The 19031-nt window shown below is 46.5% G+C and overlaps 1 protein-coding gene across 1 annotated transcript in view; it reads left to right on the top strand.

The window, feature by feature from the left end:
• Positions 1-19031, top strand: part of TTC34 (tetratricopeptide repeat domain 34) — a 680889-nt gene that overhangs the window by 147767 nt on the left and 514091 nt on the right. The window lies entirely within an intron of this gene.

Genomic DNA, 19031 nt, shown 5'->3' with positions numbered 1-19031 from the left:
GAACACTAAGAATCCTAGTTGGAGTCCAAATTCTGTGGTGGGTAGACCCACGGTTTTTTTTTTAAATTAAATTTTTATTTTATGGTTAAGTAAAACTCAACCTTTAATGCTAGTTACATAAGCAAATATAAAACAATCAAGCAACATTCATTTCAGTACATATAAAAATAACATATCAAAAAGACGTCATTATACTGTTTAAAAAGAAAAAAGGAAGGGAACATTCATTACATTTGTTAAAAGTTCATTCAGTTAAAATAAAACTCATCTACATTCAGCACGTTGATAAAAGACCTAATTCCAATTACAATTGACGCTGTTCTACCCGCCAGGCATCTATTCCAAAATTCACCCAAATCCAAATCGTACAGTCGGCTAGCCGTTTTTCCCAGGTAAAGTTTACAAAAATGGTTTAGAGCAGAACAATTCATCACCCAATGCTTAGAAGTTTCAACATGGTTTAAAGACCCACATAACCTGCAAGCTACCACTACTCCAGAAATCCTATTGTATTTCAACATGATTTCGTTGTAGTAAAGTAAATTCCAACAAAAGCGTATACAAGTAGTTTGGGTCAACGTTTCTGGGTACACACTAAGGAAAGGAGCCAGAGAGCCCCTTTTCTTATGTTCCTTACTCAGATGAACCAAAGATTGGTATTAGTGTAATTTATCGTTTGTCGACATCTATTCGTGTTGATATATTAACAATTTGATCCTACCTGGATATTCTACCAGAACCTGTGAGGAACAGCCAAGTGTATCAAGAATACAAAGGCTCAAGGCTTTCAAAGCCTCCAATCTAGGACATGACCTTGCCTCATAAAATGTCTTAAAGTCTACATATAGACTACCCGCCAATGGGGTTACAATTTTCCTCACGAGAGACAGAATTTTCTGTGCTACAAGAGAAACAAGGCCCAGTTTATAACTAATAGCCACTACTGGGAAGTTTGTGGGTAGATTTAATATACGTTTCTGTAAAGACTGGTGGGGGGGTCTGTACTTCTGCTCTCTATATGGTAGAGGAGAGGCACAGAGGACCCCAGCCAAGATTCTCTAATACGGTAGCGATGGGCGAGCAATCAAGGCCTAGCTTCTCAGGAGGTGATGCAGGCTGGTTCTTAAGTACAGTGTATCCCCAAGCCCCCACAAAGGAATGTCCACACACTGTATTACTGAAAACACAGTCTTTATATAATTAATATTCAAGGGTTATGTACACTTATCACAATAACGCACTTTGTGCTCAGGAAAATCAATAATGGTAAATATCTACAATTCTAAAGTGGTACCACTAATATTAGACCTCATTAAAGTGCATTCACAATACTGTAAAAATGGCACACAGATCAATAAGAAGGAAACCAGCAATAGAGAGAGGAGAGAAAACAGATGGTTGAAACAATAGGCAGAAGACTGGCCCTTGCTACTGGACACAGTTCTGTGTGGAGATCCCCCCACCTGGGCAACCTGTAAAATAAAGAGATATAACACAAGCCCAGTCCATATATTGTTCAATAGTCTTATTCTCTCCTACAATGTTTTTACCCCCCCAATGTACCTGGTGGAGTCGAGTTCTTCGAAGAGGCGTCGACAGATCCTTCTTGAATGACCCCCTTTAAAGCAGGAGTCACGGATCGTCGAGAGGCGTCGAGAAACGTCGAGGAACTCGGTGTTCGGTGTCGGGGAATCGACGGCCCTTCTTGAATGCCTTCCCTTTCAAGCGGGAGACACGGGCGTCGAACGTCCGACAACAAACAAGGTAGAACGGCGTCGATGAGGCGGCAGGCTTCGATCCGAGCGGTGCTCGTCGGCGTCGAGACGTCGGCGTCCTGCGAGGAAGAGGCGTGCGGGGCACCTCGGCGACACTAGTTCTGGACCGCAAAGATTGTGGATGACGGTGGCCCAGCAAGGGCGTCGAGTCGCTCGAGTCTTTGGGGTCGTGAGGTGGCGGGAAACCCACCGGCGGATTCTCCTCGGCGCGTTGGTCGTCCTCGACTTTCTCCGGCAGGACAAAAGCGGTCGACGGTGCGGACGAGGGAGTCCTTCGAGTCAAATGTTCTTAGGCAAGGAGCGGACGGCTCCGGTCTTCGGCGGCACGGCGTCAAGTGGTTCCCACGGCTGGGCAACACAACTTCGACGGGCCTCCAGCGGTTACACAGACCTGCGAACCCTGGTCGACGGCAATGGACTTCGACAGCGTCGATGTCCGGGTGCTTCACTTCGATCTCCTCGGCGGTCCCGTCTCGGGTCGGCAGCCTTTCGAGGGTCTGACTTCCAGGGCGCTTCGGCGAAGATTCAGCGGTGCTCGATGGTCCCTCGGAGCACGGGAAGAGGGCGCCTAGCCAGGTCCTCTCTCGGGTCAGTCCTCGACGATTTCGACAACCTTCAGTTTCTGTCGAAGCAAATGCCACAGCAAGTCTTCTTCTTCCAGTTGGACGTCGAGGATCAGCAAATCCAGTTACTCTTGAGTGGAGACTCAGCTTCTGAATGCTTCTGAACAATTTCCAGTGGTGAGAGGTCCCCAGATATACTATTCTGTCTCTCATCCACACTGCTGGCACACACACAGCAGCCAATCACACAGAAGGGCATTCATGCAGTCAGTCAGCCAATCAGGCACACAGTGCATTCAGGCCACACTCCTCCCTTTCAGACACTCACAACAAGGAATGTGGATTGGGACAAGTACCCAGCCATTCAACACTACACACTGCATTCAGGCCAGTTTCGGGCAGGGCTGTCTCAGTCTTTGTCTCACATGCCAGAAACCAGACAACCACAACAAGAAGTGTATATTGGTCACACACTCCATTCACCCAGGTCCCACCCACAGGAGGTACCCACAACATACAGTCAAAGGGAAGGCTCCAGTCAGTCTAGCTGGGCCTTCACAACAACACCATATATGGAACTTCCACCCAACAGCCAGTCAGGGGGAAGGGACAGAGTCAGGGCTTCCCAGGACTTTGGGAAAAACAAGACAACAGGCAATAGAAAGCAAGAGGCCACAGGGGCCATCTTGTTTTCCATCAGGAATCAACTGATCCCAATGGCAGGGCCTGGGTATCCCAAAAATGGAGGACACCCAGAGCACCTGTCCAATTCAGCATGGAGCTGCCACCAGCCCATACCCTGCTCTGTGGGCCACCCACAGGTGCCCAAAAACATACACTAGGGGCACAAGGTTGTACCCCTACCCAGGGGTGCCATAAGGGTATCCCATGGGTCTGTTCACCAAACCAAAAGAGAGAGCTGCACTGCCAGGAGTCCCAAATGGACTCCTGGGCAGAAAACATAACAGAACACACGATAAAAGGCAGAAAAGGACAAGGATTCAGAGGCCCTGTCCCTCTGATGCATTTCCAGCATCACAGTCGCCCCCCCAGACTGAGGTGGAGGGTGTCTAATCTCCCACGGGATAGACACCCTCATCCAGACGGTCAACATACCTTCTGGAAAGGCCATCCGCATTATCGTGACTCTTCCCTGGTCTGTGCTCTATGGTGAAGTCTAGCCCTTGCAGGCTAATGGACCACCTGAGCAATTTCGGATTCTCACCCTTCATCTGCATAAGCCACTTCAGGGGCTTATGATCTGTTTGGACCTTGAAGGTAGACCCCCTAAGGTAGGGCCTAAAACGCCTAAGGCTCCAAACTATGCTAAAACACTCCTTTTCAACAGTAGCCCACCTAAGTTCTCTACCCTTGAGTTGTCTACTGATGAATATGATAGGGTGTTCTCTCCCTTTGTCATCTAACTGGGACAAGACAGCTCCAATTCCGGTGTCGCAGGCATCCGTCTGGACGATAAAGGGTCGGCTGTAGTCAGGCGCACACAACACAGGTGCCCTACACAGACTTTCTTTCAAGCCATCAAAGGCCCTCTGACAGTCTTCAGTCCAATTAACCTTCCTAGGCTGTTTGGGCGAAGTTAGAGCTGTCAGGGGTGCAGCTATGGTTCCATAGTCTGCCATGAAATTGCGATAGTACCCAGTGAGGCCCAAAAAGGCTCTCACCTGGGTTTGAGTAGTGGGAGTCTCCCAGTTCTGTACGTCCTGTACTTTACTGGAGAGAGGTTGGATTTGACCCCCTCCTAACTGATGACCAAGATAGGTAACTTTCCCCTGAGCTATCTGGCACTTGGTGGCCTTGATAGTGAGGTTAGCCCTTTTCAAGGCCTGCAACACCTTATCCAGATGTGTCAAATGCTCTTCCCAGGTGGAACTGTAGACGGCAATGTCGTCTAAGTAAGCCACACAAAAGGCTTCCAGCCCACTGAGCGCATGGTTGACCAATCTCTGGAAGGTGGCAGGGGCATTCTTCAACCCAAAGGGCATGACCCTAAACTGGTAGAGTCCCTCAGGTGTGGAGAACGCCGTCTTTTCCTTGGCATGGTCCGTCAGAGCTATTTGCCAATAGCATGAGGTAAGGTCAAAGGTGCTCACAAATTTGGCAGCACCTATGGTGTCCACGAGCTCATCAGCCCTGGGCAATGGGTGCGCGTCAGTTTTGGTGACGGCATTGACTCCTCGGTAGTCCACACAGAATCTCCAATCCTTGGTACCCGCCTGGGAACTTGCCTTGGGGACAAGGACCACTGGACTGGACCAGGGACTGGTTGAGGGTTCAATAACACCCAGATCCAACATCTTGGCGACCTCAGCCTGGATGTGGTTTTTGACGGTATCTGACATACGATAGCTCCTGCTCTTGACAGGCACACTGTCACCAGTGTCAATTTCGTGCTTACACCACGGTGTAAGGCCCGGTGTCAGTGAAAACAGAGAGGCATACTGCTGGAGCAAAGCCCTGCAGGCCCTCTGCTGCTCTGTTGTCAAATCGGGAGAGAGTTGTACTCCCTCCACTGAGCCATCCTGAGGGTTGCTATGCAGCAAATCAGGAAGGGGCTCACTCTCATCCTCTTCTTGCCCTGAAGCTAGCAAGAGACATGAGACCTCTGCTCGCCTGTGGAAAGGCTTGAGCCTGTTGACATGGAATACCTGGGGGGCTACCCCAGAGGCTCCCATGTCAACCAGATAATTGACTTCGCCCATCTTGGAGATGATCCTGAAGGGTCCAGTCCACTTGTCTGCCAAAGCTCTAGGCTTGGTAGGCTCCATCACAAGGATTTCCTGTCCCGGAGTCCAATCCACTTGCGAAGCTTTAAGGTCATGCCAGTACTTGTTCAATTCCTGGCTGGCCTTGAGATTTGCTGTTGCCTGACCCATCATTTGTGTCATCCTCCGCCTGAGGCCTAACACATAGTCCCCCACTTGCTTGGCGGGACCTGGAGGGGTGGCTTCCAAGCCTTCTCGGATCAAGGCGAGGGGCCCCCTCACGGGATGTCCAAAGAGTAACTCAAAGGGGCTGAAACCAACACCCTCTTGAGGTACCTCTCTGTAAGCAAACAGCAGGCATGGCAGGAGGAGATCCCATTTCCTCCTTAGGGGCTCTTCCAAAGCACCTAGCATGCCCTTGAGAGTTTTATTAAATCTCTCAACCAGACCATTGGTCTGGGGGTGGTAAGAGGTGGAGAACTTGTAGGTTACCCCGCACTCTTTCCACATGGTTTTCATGTAACTAGACATGAAGTTGGATCCTCTGTCAGAGACAACCTCCTTGGGGAATCCAACACGGGTGAAAATGCCCAGGAGAGCCCTGGCAACCACCTTGGCAGTAACAGTCCGAAGGGGTATTTCCTCAGGGTACCTGGTGGCATGATCTACCAAGACCAGGATGAACCGATGTCCACCTGAAGTGGGAGGGTCAAGGGGACCGACGATGTCGATGCCCACCCTCTCAAATGGTGTGCCAACCACTGGTAATGGCTGCAGTGGGGCAATGATCCTGCCTCCAGTCTTGCCAGACAACTGACAAGTGGGGCAGGTCCTGCAGTGGGACTCCACCTCTACCCCCATCCTTGGCCAGTAGAAATGGGCAGAGAGCCTCTGCTTAGTCTTCTTAGTCCCAAGATGACCAGCCAAGGGCACCTCATGCGCCAACTGCAGTAGGAAGGGCCTGTAAACCTGGGGTACCACCAACCTCTTGCGGGCACCAGGTTCAGGCTTAGTGGGCTCACTAACAAGGAGCTCACCCTCCCAATAAATCTTGAATGTCCTAGGCACTTCACCTTGTGCCTGGGACAGGGCCTGTTTCCTCAGACCCTCGAGAGAGTGGCACTCTCTCTGTCCTTTACAGAAGTCTGCCCGGGAGGGTCCCCCTTCAGCTAACAAGCATTGAAGGTCGGGGTGCTCCTCCGGGTTAAGAACCTCTCCCACAGGAGAGTCTTCTGCCTCTTCTCCCACAGGAGTTGAGTTTGGGTTTTCCACTGGACCCAGCCCGTCCGGAGCATGGATCCCAATGGGTGCTGTCGGAACAGCAGGAAGAGAAGGTGTTCCCTCCACAGAGGTGGCCTTCTTGGTCTTCCTTCTTCTTGCCTTAGGCCTCGCCTTTGGCTCGGGTACCTGACTCACAGCCAGACCCGGTGTCACCTGTGACCTAGTGACCGCAGCAGCAGTCAGGGGAAGACCATCCGAGATCAACCCCAACTCCACTAGATCATTACCTAACAGAATGTTAGCAGGGACATTGTCCTGAACCAGGACAGGAAGCTTTGCTGTCTTGTCTCCAATCATGAGTGTGACTAAGGCTACAGGTGATAATTTGGGAGGCCCACCAGCTAACCTGATGGTTTGCAGAGGAGCACCTTCATAGTCCTCTGGCTTGAGCAGGGTCCTGTCCACCACTGTCATGCTTGCCCCAGTGTCTCTCAAACCAGTAGAAGGCTGGCCATTCAAGAGGACACTTCTCAAAAACCTACGGGTGTTCTGTGGGATAGTCGCCAGTACTTCTGCGTACTGGTCCCAGGCCCCAAGGGACACTAAGGAAATCTCTACCGGAGCACCAAAGGTGATTCCGGTAGAGGAGGGGAGGACAGTGGCCTCCACCTCAGACACGGGGTAAGGGTAGGTCAGGCTGACAGCCTGTACTCCAAGTGCCTTACCTTTACACTTGGGGTCACCCCTTTTGTGACCCAGAGCCCCACAATCCCAACAAGTGCCAGGAGTGCGGGGTACTGGAACCACTGGGAACCTGCTTTGCAGCAGGTGGACAACTACTCTTATTCCCACCCACAGAGAACTTATCCCCACTAGATTTTTGGGTCTTAGGAGAGGAAGGTTTTGGTTTACCCGACTGTGACTGCTTTTGGGACTCCTCAGCTTTCTGAGAGGCCCCCTTTTCTTTGTCCTTGTCCTTCCCACTGGAGTCCTTAGGGGACACCCGATGGGAGACCCACTTGTCAGCCAACCTAGCCAGCTTAAAGGGGTCCAAAATGTTCTGGTCAGCCACATACTGACGCAGCTCTGGTGAACAGGCTTCAGAAAAATGCTCAAAAAACAAGAGGTGGGACAACTCAACAAAAGTTTTCACCTTGTATCCATCAATCCACCCCATCATGTTCATGTGCGCAGTACTCACCCAGTCAACCCAAGACACATTCTCTCTTTTCTTAAATTCCCTGAACCTTTTAAGGTATTGGGTAGGTGTCTTGCCAAACTTGGCAATCAAAGCAGACTTCATACACTCATACTGACCCCTTTCTTCCACACTCAGCTTCAGAATACAGTCATATCCAGTTTGAGGCACTCTGCTTAACAAACACTTAGCCCAATCTCTTTTATCTACATCATGAATTGCACAAGCCATTTCAAACGCTTCAATCCATTGGAGGATATCTGAACCCTCCACAAACACACCAACCAAATCTTTCATAAACTTGGTGGCTGGGGACCTGCCACTCTCAATTGGTCTAGCTGAAGTCTCCACTCGAGCTTTCTCTAACTGGATTCTCTGACATTCAGTGTCCTTTTCTTTGAGCGCAAGATCCCTATTCTTGAGTTCCACTTGCTGTGCCAGCTCCTCTTTCTTAAGCTCAGCTTCTATTTCCAACTTGCGATATTCAAAGGCTAACTTCATCCTTAATAACTCAAGTTCCATGGAATTGCTGGGGTTTGGAACAGAGGCAGCAGGAATGGTGGCATTCCCAGAAACAGATTCAGCGACAACCCCAGGGGCAGAGTCCTCACTGGTTGCATCCCCCCCTTCCTCAAGAGTTTCACCATCAGTCTGGTAATCCGCCAGGGCAGCTATCAGCTCAGCCCTAGACTTATCCACAAAGTCTAACTCCCTGGCTTCACAAGCACTCTGGAGAGCCTCTAAGCTCATCCGAGTCAATTTACCATTTGCAATGGACTCCATTGCTTGTAATGCAGTTATTTGGAACACACCCGAACCTTAATCTAATAAAAGTGCGGATATTTTGTAAGTGGCACGGTTATACACTGAGTCTTAAAACCATAAGCATCCCACCGCTGGCCACCAGACTTTGTAAAGACTGGTGGGGGGGGTCTGTACTTCTGCTCTCTATATGGTAGAGGAGAGGCACAGAGGACCCCAGCCAAGATTCTCTAATACGGTAGCGATGGGCGAGCAATCAAGGCCTAGCTTCTCAGGAGGTGATGCAGGCTGGTTCTTAAGTACAGTGTATCCCCAAGCCCCCACAAAGGAATGTCCACACACTGTATTACTGAAAACACAGTCTTTATATAATTAATATTCAAGGGTTATGTACACTTATCACAATAACGCACTTTGTGCTCAGGAAAATCAATAATGGTAAATATCTACAATTCTAAAGTGGTACCACTAATATTAGACCTCATTAAAGTGCATTCACAATACTGTAAAAATGGCACACAGATCAATAAGAAGGAAACCAGCAATAGAGAGAGGAGAGAAAACAGATGGTTGAAACAATAGGCAGAAGACTGGCCCTTGCTACTGGACACAGTTCTGTGTGGAGATCCCCCCACCTGGGCAACCTGTAAAATAAAGAGATATAACACAAGCCCAGTCCATATATTGTTCAATAGTCTTATTCTCTCCTACAATGTTTTTACCCCCCCAATGTACCTGGTGGAGTCGAGTTCTTCGAAGAGGCGTCGACAGATCCTTCTTGAATGACCCCCTTTAAAGCAGGAGTCACGGATCGTCGAGAGGCGTCGAGAAACGTCGAGGAACTCGGTGTTCGGTGTCGGGGAATCGACGGCCCTTCTTGAATGCCTTCCCTTTCAAGCGGGAGACACGGGGCGTCGAACGTCCGACAACAAACAAGGTAGAACGGCGTCGATGAGGCGGCAGGCTTCGATCCGAGCGGTGCTCGTCGGCGTCGAGACGTCGGCGTCCTGCGAGGAAGAGGCGTGCGGGGCACCTCGGCGACACTAGTTCTGGACCGCAAAGATTGTGGATGACGGTGGCCCAGCAAGGGCGTCGAGTCGCTCGAGTCTTTGGGGTCGTGAGGTGGCGGGAAACCCACCGGCGGATTCTCCTCAGCGCGTTGGTCGTCCTCGACTTTCTCCGGCAGGACAAAAGCGGTCGACGGTGCGGACGAGGGAGTCCTTCGAGTCAAATGTTCTTAGGCAAGGAGCGGACGGCTCCGGTCGTTGGCGGCACGGCGTCAAGTGGTTCCCACGGCTGGGCAACACAACTTCGACGGGCCTCCAGCGGTTACACAGACCTGCGAACCCTGGTCGACGGCAATGGACTTCGACAGCGTCGATGTCCGGGTGCTTCACTTCGATCTCCTCGGCGGTCCCGTCTCGGGTCGGCAGCCTTTCGAGGGTCTGACTTCCAGGGCGCTTCGGCGAAGATTCAGCGGTGCTCGATGGTCCCTCGGAGCACGGGAAGAGGGCGCCTAGCCAGGTCCTCTCTCGGGTCAGTCCTCGACGATTTCGACAACCTTCAGTTTCTGTCGAAGCAAATGCCACAGCAAGTCTTCTTCTTCCAGTTGGACGTCGAGGATCAGCAAATCCAGTTACTCTTGAGTGGAGACTCAGCTTCTGAATGCTTCTGAACAATTTCCAGTGGTGAGAGGTCCCCAGATATACTATTCTGTCTCTCATCCACATTGCTGGCACACACACAGCAGCCAATCACACAGAAGGGCATTCATGCAGTCAGTCAGCCAATCAGGCACACAGTGCATTCAGGCCACACTCCTCCCTTTCAGACACTCACAACAAGGAATGTGGATTGGGACAAGTACCCAGCCATTCAACACTACACACTGCATTCAGGCCAGTTTCGGGCAGGGCTGTCTCAGTCTTTGTCTCACATGCCAGAAACCAGACAACCACAACAAGAAGTGTATATTGGTCACACACTCCATTCACCCAGGTCCCACCCACAGGAGGTACCCACAACATACAGTCAAAGGGAAGGCTCCAGTCAGTCTAGCTGGGCCTTCACAACAACACCATATATGGAACTTCCACCCAACAGCCAGTCAGGGGGAAGGGACAGAGTCAGGGCTTCCCAGGACTTTGGGAAAAACAAGACAACAGGCAATAGAAAGCAAGAGGCCACAGGGGCCATCTTGTTTTCCATCAGGAATCAACTGATCCCAATGGCAGGGCCTGGGTATCCCAAAAATGGAGGAGACCCAGAGCACCTGTCCAATTCAGCATGGAGCTGCCACCAGCCCATACCCTGCTCTGTGGGCCACCCACAGGTGCCCAAAAACATACACTAGGGGCACAAGGTTGTACCCCTACCCAGGGGTGCCATAAGTGTATCCCATGGGTCTGTTCACCAAACCAAAAGAGAGAGCTGCACTGCCAGGAGTCCCAAATGGACTCCTGGGCAGAAAACATAACAGAACACACGATAAAAGGCAGAAAAGGACAAGGATTCAGAGGCCCTGTCCCTCTGATGCATTTCCAGCATCACAGTTTCCAATTCCTTCCCTCTAACTCCGTAAGATGTTCTAAAATGGGAAATGGATGAGTCTCAATTCCTTAGAGAAGTTTGGGGATAAGCTTTGCTTTATAGTATCTAACCACAGGTTTTAGGGAGAATCTACCACATTGTATGTCTATCATTTTACTCTGGTTGATCTTGTTCCTTACAATTTCATTTCCCACAGTGATGCCGACTTTGTATTTTGCCATTGCAGGGTGAGCTAATGGGTTAGAGGCTGTCTACAAAGAGACAATCAGTTCCAAGCAAGGAATAAGGCTAGATGACCCTCATAGTGATCACTGTCCTGTAGGGGCATTTCGCAGCCTCGCCATTTTTTAAAGAGCACCCACAAAATGTGATTTAAGTGGAATGCTTTACAATTATGTTTCTTATCTGGACCAAAAACCTAAACATTTTAGGATTGAAGTGCTTGCATACCATCGACTGGAGGGACTGGGCTGTAGCAAGTGGTGGGGAACCACATCCTCCTGGGGCATTGATATCACCACACTTCTTCTCCAGAGCAGGTGCACCTACTTCTCAGGATCTGAGGACCCAGGGTGGCATCCAACAATAGGACTCATTATAGTGGACTCTAGCAAGTTCCATGCAGTGAAGACTCCTCATGGTCAGATCACCATGATCATCAGAGGGTGATTTGCACCCCAGGACCAGGGTTTTGGCAGCCCAACACTGTACAGAATCCTAGCAAATGGGACATAAGTATCAGTCAAATAGGAATGATTCAACCATTTCTATTCAAGATTAAGTCCTATTTATAGTGCAAAGGATCACGTTAGACAAGGCAGACATCCTATCAGTCAACATGTTCTCTGATAGGAAGCATCTATTCATGCAGTGAATTTCCAATATAAAACTCCTGCTCTAAGCTCTGTTTGATGACAGTTTCTCCCTGTACTGCACTGCAAAGGGGGCCATTAGGAGATCCAAAATGTCACTGAACAGTGGTTTGGTGGAGTTTCCATTCAATATTTCATCAGTGTCTTCATGTTGTGCCTGTGAATGTTCTCCCTTTAAAAACCTTTTATGCTACATTTATTAATCTCAATTAAGCTGTCCGCATTGAATCCCAAGACTGACAATCTACGGCCTCAAAGAGCTGTATTTAACACTTCAAGGGAACGGGAAAATACAAGTCGACATAGGTTCTGCAGTTGGGCTTTTGCTAAAGGAAGCTCTTTTGATGTGTCTCTACTTTGAGAAAATTCCTCTCCACTTCAAGCTCTGTAAATTATTTCAATGATGTTTAACAACCATTTAAAGTAGGCCCGTTTGGTTCAAAATTGTCTGCAGTGTATTGGACACATGGTTTATGTGGCCCTTTCAGCTCCTTGTGTGACCATCACTGATGTGACACTTCAGTCTGAATCCACCTGACCATGTGCCTCATTACCGCATTCCGGGTCCGGGTTCTTGGAATAGGGACTTACCGGGTCATTCCAACCTTGGAGGACCTGGTAAATCCCCATTCTGAGAACCATTCCCCATTCCCATTGAGCTGCCATAGGGCTCAATGAGAATGGGGATGGAGCTAATAACGGGCCCGCTAATAGCGGGTCTGTTATTAGCTCCCTGGTCCCTTAGCAGCTCCCGCTAAGGGAGCCTGATAAAACCAGGCGCCCATAGCGGGAGCCTCTAAGGGACCTCGGAATGCCGCGGTAGGGGGTTAATGGCAACGGCACCCTTACCGTCAACCCCTTATCGCCGACCTTGTAATGATGCCCCATGAGTTTATAACTTGACTGTGTGCAGATGAGTATACTCCAGGGTGGAGCCCTGAGTAGTGACGGTTCCTGCTGATACTAACATGCACCTTGAATCTCTAGTAGATCTGCAACTTGTCCAACACTCACTTTTTTATATGGGAACTTTTCTGATTGTTGGTTTTATAAATTGTACAGATGCTTACAAAAGTTACCTTTTTAAATCCTATTTTAAAAATAAGAAATTACTTTACTGCAAGAAGATGTACAGCACAACTTCTAAATTGACACACACATTTCCATAGAGATAGCACAGAGGGCCACCTGTTTGTTAAAAATACAGCTATGGCCACCAAACATTCTTATTTCTTTTTAGAAGACATATGGGATTTACGGGCTTCATTACAAGTGTGCCCGTCCAGACAAAATACCAGAAAAATTGCCAGTAATTCCGGCTCTGGTATTTTTTCTGGACCGGCACATCTCAAGTTTGCTGGTGGTGGCCGTGGCTCTACTGCATGCAACTACTGGCAAAGAAATGCTGCAATTACCGGTACCAGTATCAACAGTGCCAGTAATTGGCAATCCCATCACAGGGGCTTGGAACTTTCCAGCACTCTGCCACCTATAATATCCCCTTGATACTGGGATATCGAGCAGTGGAGAGAATAAGGGCAAATTCCCGGCATCCTAGCGGAATTACAAGCAGGATACTGAGAAACTCATAATGAGGCCCTAATAGACTGAAACCCATGGGCCATAAAAGACACTTAATAGGAAATTTAAACAGAATACAGAAGCTTGTCTTTCCCGGGTCTCCACAGAAAGGCCACATCTTTTCTTCACATAATCATTTCATAAGGGCCATTATCAAAGTTGTTAGGTACGTCTTTCTAAAGTCCAACTGGTGTGGGACTTCATAAGATGTATCTCTTGGTATTAGGGACCTAACTCTTAATATAGGCCTATACTACACAAGTCGGTAGAGTGGCTGAGCAATCAGGCTTATCTTAGGACAGAGTTATGTGAGCTGTAGAGCAGTAGAGAGAAATCAGTACATACATAGACCCAAGAAAACACTTACTCACTTAAAAATAATGCAGGTCAGTGACTTATGGTTATACTTTTCATATCCAGCACACAGAGTGACATCAGTTAAAGTCAGTAAAGCACTTCTAAGTATCACCTTTGAAAAATGTAGTATGTGGGAAATAAAGGTTATACAGCACACAGTCTAGCACCTGTTCATAACAAGTGCACTCCCCCAGAGAGATGTAGGCAGGTTGGTTCCTAGCAATAAAGGTTTTCACAATTAAAACCTATGGAAGACCCAGCATTACCAAAACCAGTAGAATCAGAATATGCACCTTTTGGGAACCAGTACAGTCAAAATCAAATGGACAGTTTCAGTTCTGATTAAGGTCTTCATAGGAAAAGTTACTTAAACAGTCAATAGTTCCGGAAGAAAACACATGGGTTCAACGGGAGCCATACTGTTCACACACAGGCTGCAAAGCCTGCACAGAGGAGTTGAGGTCAACTCGGACTTGAAGCAAACAGAACTTCCTAAACTAGAAAGCACCAAAAATGGCACAAGGTATTTACACCGCAATCCCCACAGTACCTTAAAGATGATGAAGAAATTGTAGCTAGGTTTTTTTAGTCTAGGTGCAAAGTTGCAGACCCTGATTCCTGCTTCTTGGTCATGGTGATGAAAGGGGGGGACCTTTGGTGGGATTCTGTAGCAGCACTTGCGAAAAGGGGTCGACAACCATGAATTCAGCTCACTTCAGTGGCTCTTTGTCGTTTTGGTGCCTTTTTCTCAGGGCCAGGAAGCAATGAATATCACTGGTTGGATTTTCTATGGTTACTCGGTCCTGAACCCTAGTGCGAGGACTTCTTTTAAAGAATTCCTGCCTCTGGAGGTCTAAACAGATGCCTACAAAGTTTCAGCTGGATTCAATCTTCAGAAGATGATGCATTCCACAATGGTCCAGATACCCCGGGTATTGGTCTTCTGCGGCCAAGGAAAGTCGCATGATGTTGTGGCATGGCCCAAAATGAAGAAGATCCTGAGTCTAGTTGGTCTCACCAGATTAAGGGAGGAAGTCATCCTTGGATGGTCTTCCCTATCAATTTGAATACGGGAATAGCACAGCTTCAGGGCTTTACTGGTGCTTCTCTGGTCCTGGAATGTGCTGCTGGTGTCTCTGCTCATCTTCCATTTCATATTCCTTGTTCCAGTAGTCAACTCTGTCTGCAGTCCAACAATCCTTGCCTTATAGTGTGGAACCCATAGATTCACTCCAATGGATCTGTCACTCACCTCTGGGTAGGCTGTCCTTCAAGGACAGCTAGCCACCCAGTTAGAACTGGTTTCTGCCCAACCGGTTAGAACTGGTTTCAGTCAGGCACACCTACAGACAAAGGACAGTGATCTTTTGGGCTCTTCATCACTTGCTGCCTTCCTAGACACAGTGGGGCCTGGGTGGGCTTCATCGCTGAAGGCAAAACTCAGAAAAGCCCAGTACACCAAAAATGTAAATTGGTGAGAAAAGAAGACAGGGGCCATTTTGAGAAAATGATCACCCATGGGTGCTGTACTGCACAAAAGGTTGTAACAAGAAACCACTGCCATCAGCCATTTAAATTAGTAATTTGCAACAAAAAGCTACACGAGGAGTGGGAGAAGGAATTACAATTACCCCCCAGCAACCCACATAGAGTGGTGTGTGCTGGACCCACAAAAGAAAGGTGTACACAGAAATGTTATCTTAGTATTCTTGAGAACTGTAGTTCTCATAGGAAAATGTATTTAAACATGAAGAGAAGTCCCAGGAACTCCTCATTGAAACTGCACAGAGAGTGTTTGGTGTCACCAAGCGAAAAGCAGATGTCTGTATTCCCATAGGTTACCAACTCCATGCAATAGTAGAGAATCAAAAATCCCAGTCAGAGAAAAAGAATGAGCGAGTGGTAAAAGGGTCCACTCATTTTGGAGATAAAAATCAACAAAGTCCAGAGTCCAGCAAACGTGCTGGGGGTCTCTGAGGTTAAATGGAATTAGCACAGAAACTGAAAGAGCTCCCTAACAAAAAGGAACTTTGGAATTCTTTGAAAATGCTTTGACTGATGAATTCAAGCATACATGTTTTGTTAAAGAAATCCAATGGGACCGTGTTTGATTTCTCAAATTACATATTTCAACCAAAATATTTGGAATTGTATTTGTAAATATTGCAAATGCCATTGTTCAGATAGCCTAACTGAACACATTCAGAATTCACATTTTTTATGGTTTGCCATAGGGGGGTTAAATATTCTGCTAAAATGATGGATTGAGACCTACAAATAGATACCTGAACTTCACATCATTTGCAAGTGTCATTTATCAAAAACAATTGTCGATGAGATTCAGACAAGTTATTGATCCCCAAATCACCAGGCAACATTTCATAACTGGGGTGAAATTGTGAAACAAATTGTAAATCAGAACCAAAAATGGTGGAAATAGCTGCAGGAAGGAAGAAGAGTGGGATGGTAATATTGTGTAAGGGAATTCAGCCCTGAGGAGAAAGAAGGCGAGTGCCCCTTTATTTTTTAACGAGACACAGATAAGACAGTACATTGAATATTAGAAGAAGAATACTCCCTTGGTTAAAAAAAAGAGAAATACAAAAAAAACTCCTAAAGAAACATCTGTGGAGTCTGCACATCACCTGTTTAGAATTCAGGTAGACAGGACTCTAACTTTAATTCTTCTGAGGTCAATTCAATGAGTAACATAGTAGTGGATGATACTGAAACAGGCACACTTCAATGCTGCCTCGTACAACTGAAAGTTCAACATGCTATGGAAGGGTATCTCACCGGCTAAATCTTCGACTCATTTGTTCAGCCTTCTGAGGTTCATGAAAGATTATAATGTATATGATAGAGTGATTTCATGACAGGTCTGTAACCTGGAAAGACAGTTTGGGTGCAGTCAATCAGTTGTCGTGTTCTTTCCTCTTCTTGACATCCTTCTGTGGTTGAAGAATTGAGATGGGTTGGGTACTTAAAGCTGCAAAATACAATTCAGTGTGTGTTGTGCGCTCCATACATTATTTAGCTTGCTTTATTGGATTCGATAAGATAGCTCCCATGATTTAGCAAGTATATCGCAGACATCTGTCTATAATTTGCAAGTCAGAATGAATATAGGGTAGGGATGAGGTACTGCATTCAACTTTCTAAAGTAGATCAAACAATTACCATGACATGTTTTAATAATCACTCTTTCTTCATGTATTACCTTCTGCTTATTTGCCACTGAAAAATCATTTCCACCCATATTATTTTCGGCATTTGTGTAGCATTGTTCTTGCTACATTTGCAGCACATTTTGGGAGCTGCTCTCACAGGAAGTAAGATCACAAGAATAGAGGAAGAACAGTGTGCAGATCCAACTACCTAAGAATACTGTCCCATTAACAATACTGATATCACAAGTATTAGAGATACTGTTAATAGGAGTATTAGTATTACTAGCTGTACTATATCTACATGCAGCAGTATAGTTACTAACTGGAGAAGTACTTTTAGAAACAGCTGCCTTACTACTACCGGTAGTAGTAACACTTTTACTACTAACAGTAGTAGTACAATCACTTTATCCAGTTGCAGTAGTGAGAGCAGCAGCATTGCGACCATTAGCACTATAATTAAAACCGCTATCAATACTTAGAATAATTACAGTATGATCATGACCACAATTAGTAAAACTACTACTTGCACTTATAGAGCAACTACTAGTAGCAGAATAAATAGTGTTCCTCTGCCTACTAGTACTACTAGTACTACAACTTATAGTACTAGAATCATGATTACCAGTAGCAGTGGTAGTGTTCACAGCAATAATACTACAGTTGTAACCAGTATTAATATTGTTAGTAATAACAGTACTAGTAGCAGTAGTCTAACTCTGTTGCTGTCAATATATTAATACTTCTGCTGCTTCAGCTACTACTACAGGTAGTATTAGAAACTTTATATTTGGAATTGCTACTAGTAGAATTACATGTTTTAGTACTACATCTACTGGTAGTAGTACTACTAATGCTGATTGTATTAAATTGGTAACAGTTGTTTTAAACTTTCTATAAGGTTCCTAATTACGACCACTAGTAGAAGTAGCAGCAGTGTTACCAGTACTATTTGTGGCACCAGAAATAGCATTTCCAGTAGTAGTACTAGTGGTAGTACTGTTAACATATGTCTACCACTGGCAGTTATACTATTGGCACTAAAGCTAGTGCTACTGCTGGTGGCATGTAATGTAATATTACTGCCACAGGTAATGGTTCTGCTACTGCTAGTAGCAGTGTATTGACCATTGGCAGTAGTACTATTAACAGTAGCTCTGCTCCTTATGGTACTGCTGCAATGTTTAGTACAAGATTACTGGATATTTAAACTTGATGGTGAAAAGTAAAAGAAAATGCAAGCTTTTACTTTGTCGCTTGGCTGCTCTAATGAATCTGCAGACTGCACTCCCTTTCCGCCTCACATCCGATCAAAGGGCCTCAGAGCAGTACACGAAAAAGGTAGACAACCATAGCAAGAAACATTATGAAAACAAGATAGTATGTTTCTTTTTCCCCCATTGGAAAAGAATCAGAAAATACAAAGGAAACTGCTCTAACATGGTTTTCAAAACCAACTTTGGAAAATGAACAAGTATCTTCAGAACACGTTCCTTGGCAATATGTGTATGATTTCAGGCTCATGTGAAGTTGTCAAGACCTAAAGTAGTGAGCCTTTCCTATGAACTGATGGCCCTTCGCTGCTAAGCTTTCTATGCACAACTTTCAGTAAGGGCTGGGGAGCCAGTCAGGGGTCCTTCTGGCAGGGCAGTGCCACCTTGGTGTGCATAGACAAGGACCTGGTAAGCATCTTGAATGCTCAAGATGGGAGATTTTCCGTGGTGTAGGGCAGAAACTTAATATTGACCAATTCTGTCTTTAATGTACGCACACATGCTCTATGCTGGTCATCTGTCAATTTACAAGTCACACACAGTGCAGGGAACAACCGTACACAAATCTAAGTATGAACCTATCTGTTGTACCCCACTTGCTGTAATCATATTCTTAAGCTAAGCGCCTAGAAGCCCCTGAGCTTTGTGCGCTATACAAATAAAAATAAAAAAACAAACCTAACCAAACCTGTAGCATGGCATGCTATAAAATATTCAGTGTAGCACTGGTGATATTGAATTACTGTAATGCAGGGAGTTATATTTTCAGTGTTTCAGTTAAATGTCATAATGTAAAGAGGTGTGTGTGATTATTGATGAATTGTATGGGGCCTTTCCTTTCAAAGACATTCTTAGAAATACTCTATTTAGTTTAATTTCAATACATTTTCAGAATGTGTCCAGAACACAGAATTATGCATATGTTGTACAGTAAACATTACCCACAACACATTTCTAAACAAAGAAGAAAAAAAAAGCACAGGGA

This window comes from Ambystoma mexicanum, chromosome 8 (assembly GCF_040938575.1).
Source record: "Ambystoma mexicanum isolate Mex_15411 chromosome 8, UKY_AmexF1_1, whole genome shotgun sequence".
Taxonomy (NCBI): Eukaryota; Metazoa; Chordata; class Amphibia; order Caudata; family Ambystomatidae; genus Ambystoma; species Ambystoma mexicanum.
This window is presented reverse-complemented; position numbering and strand designations above follow the sequence as displayed.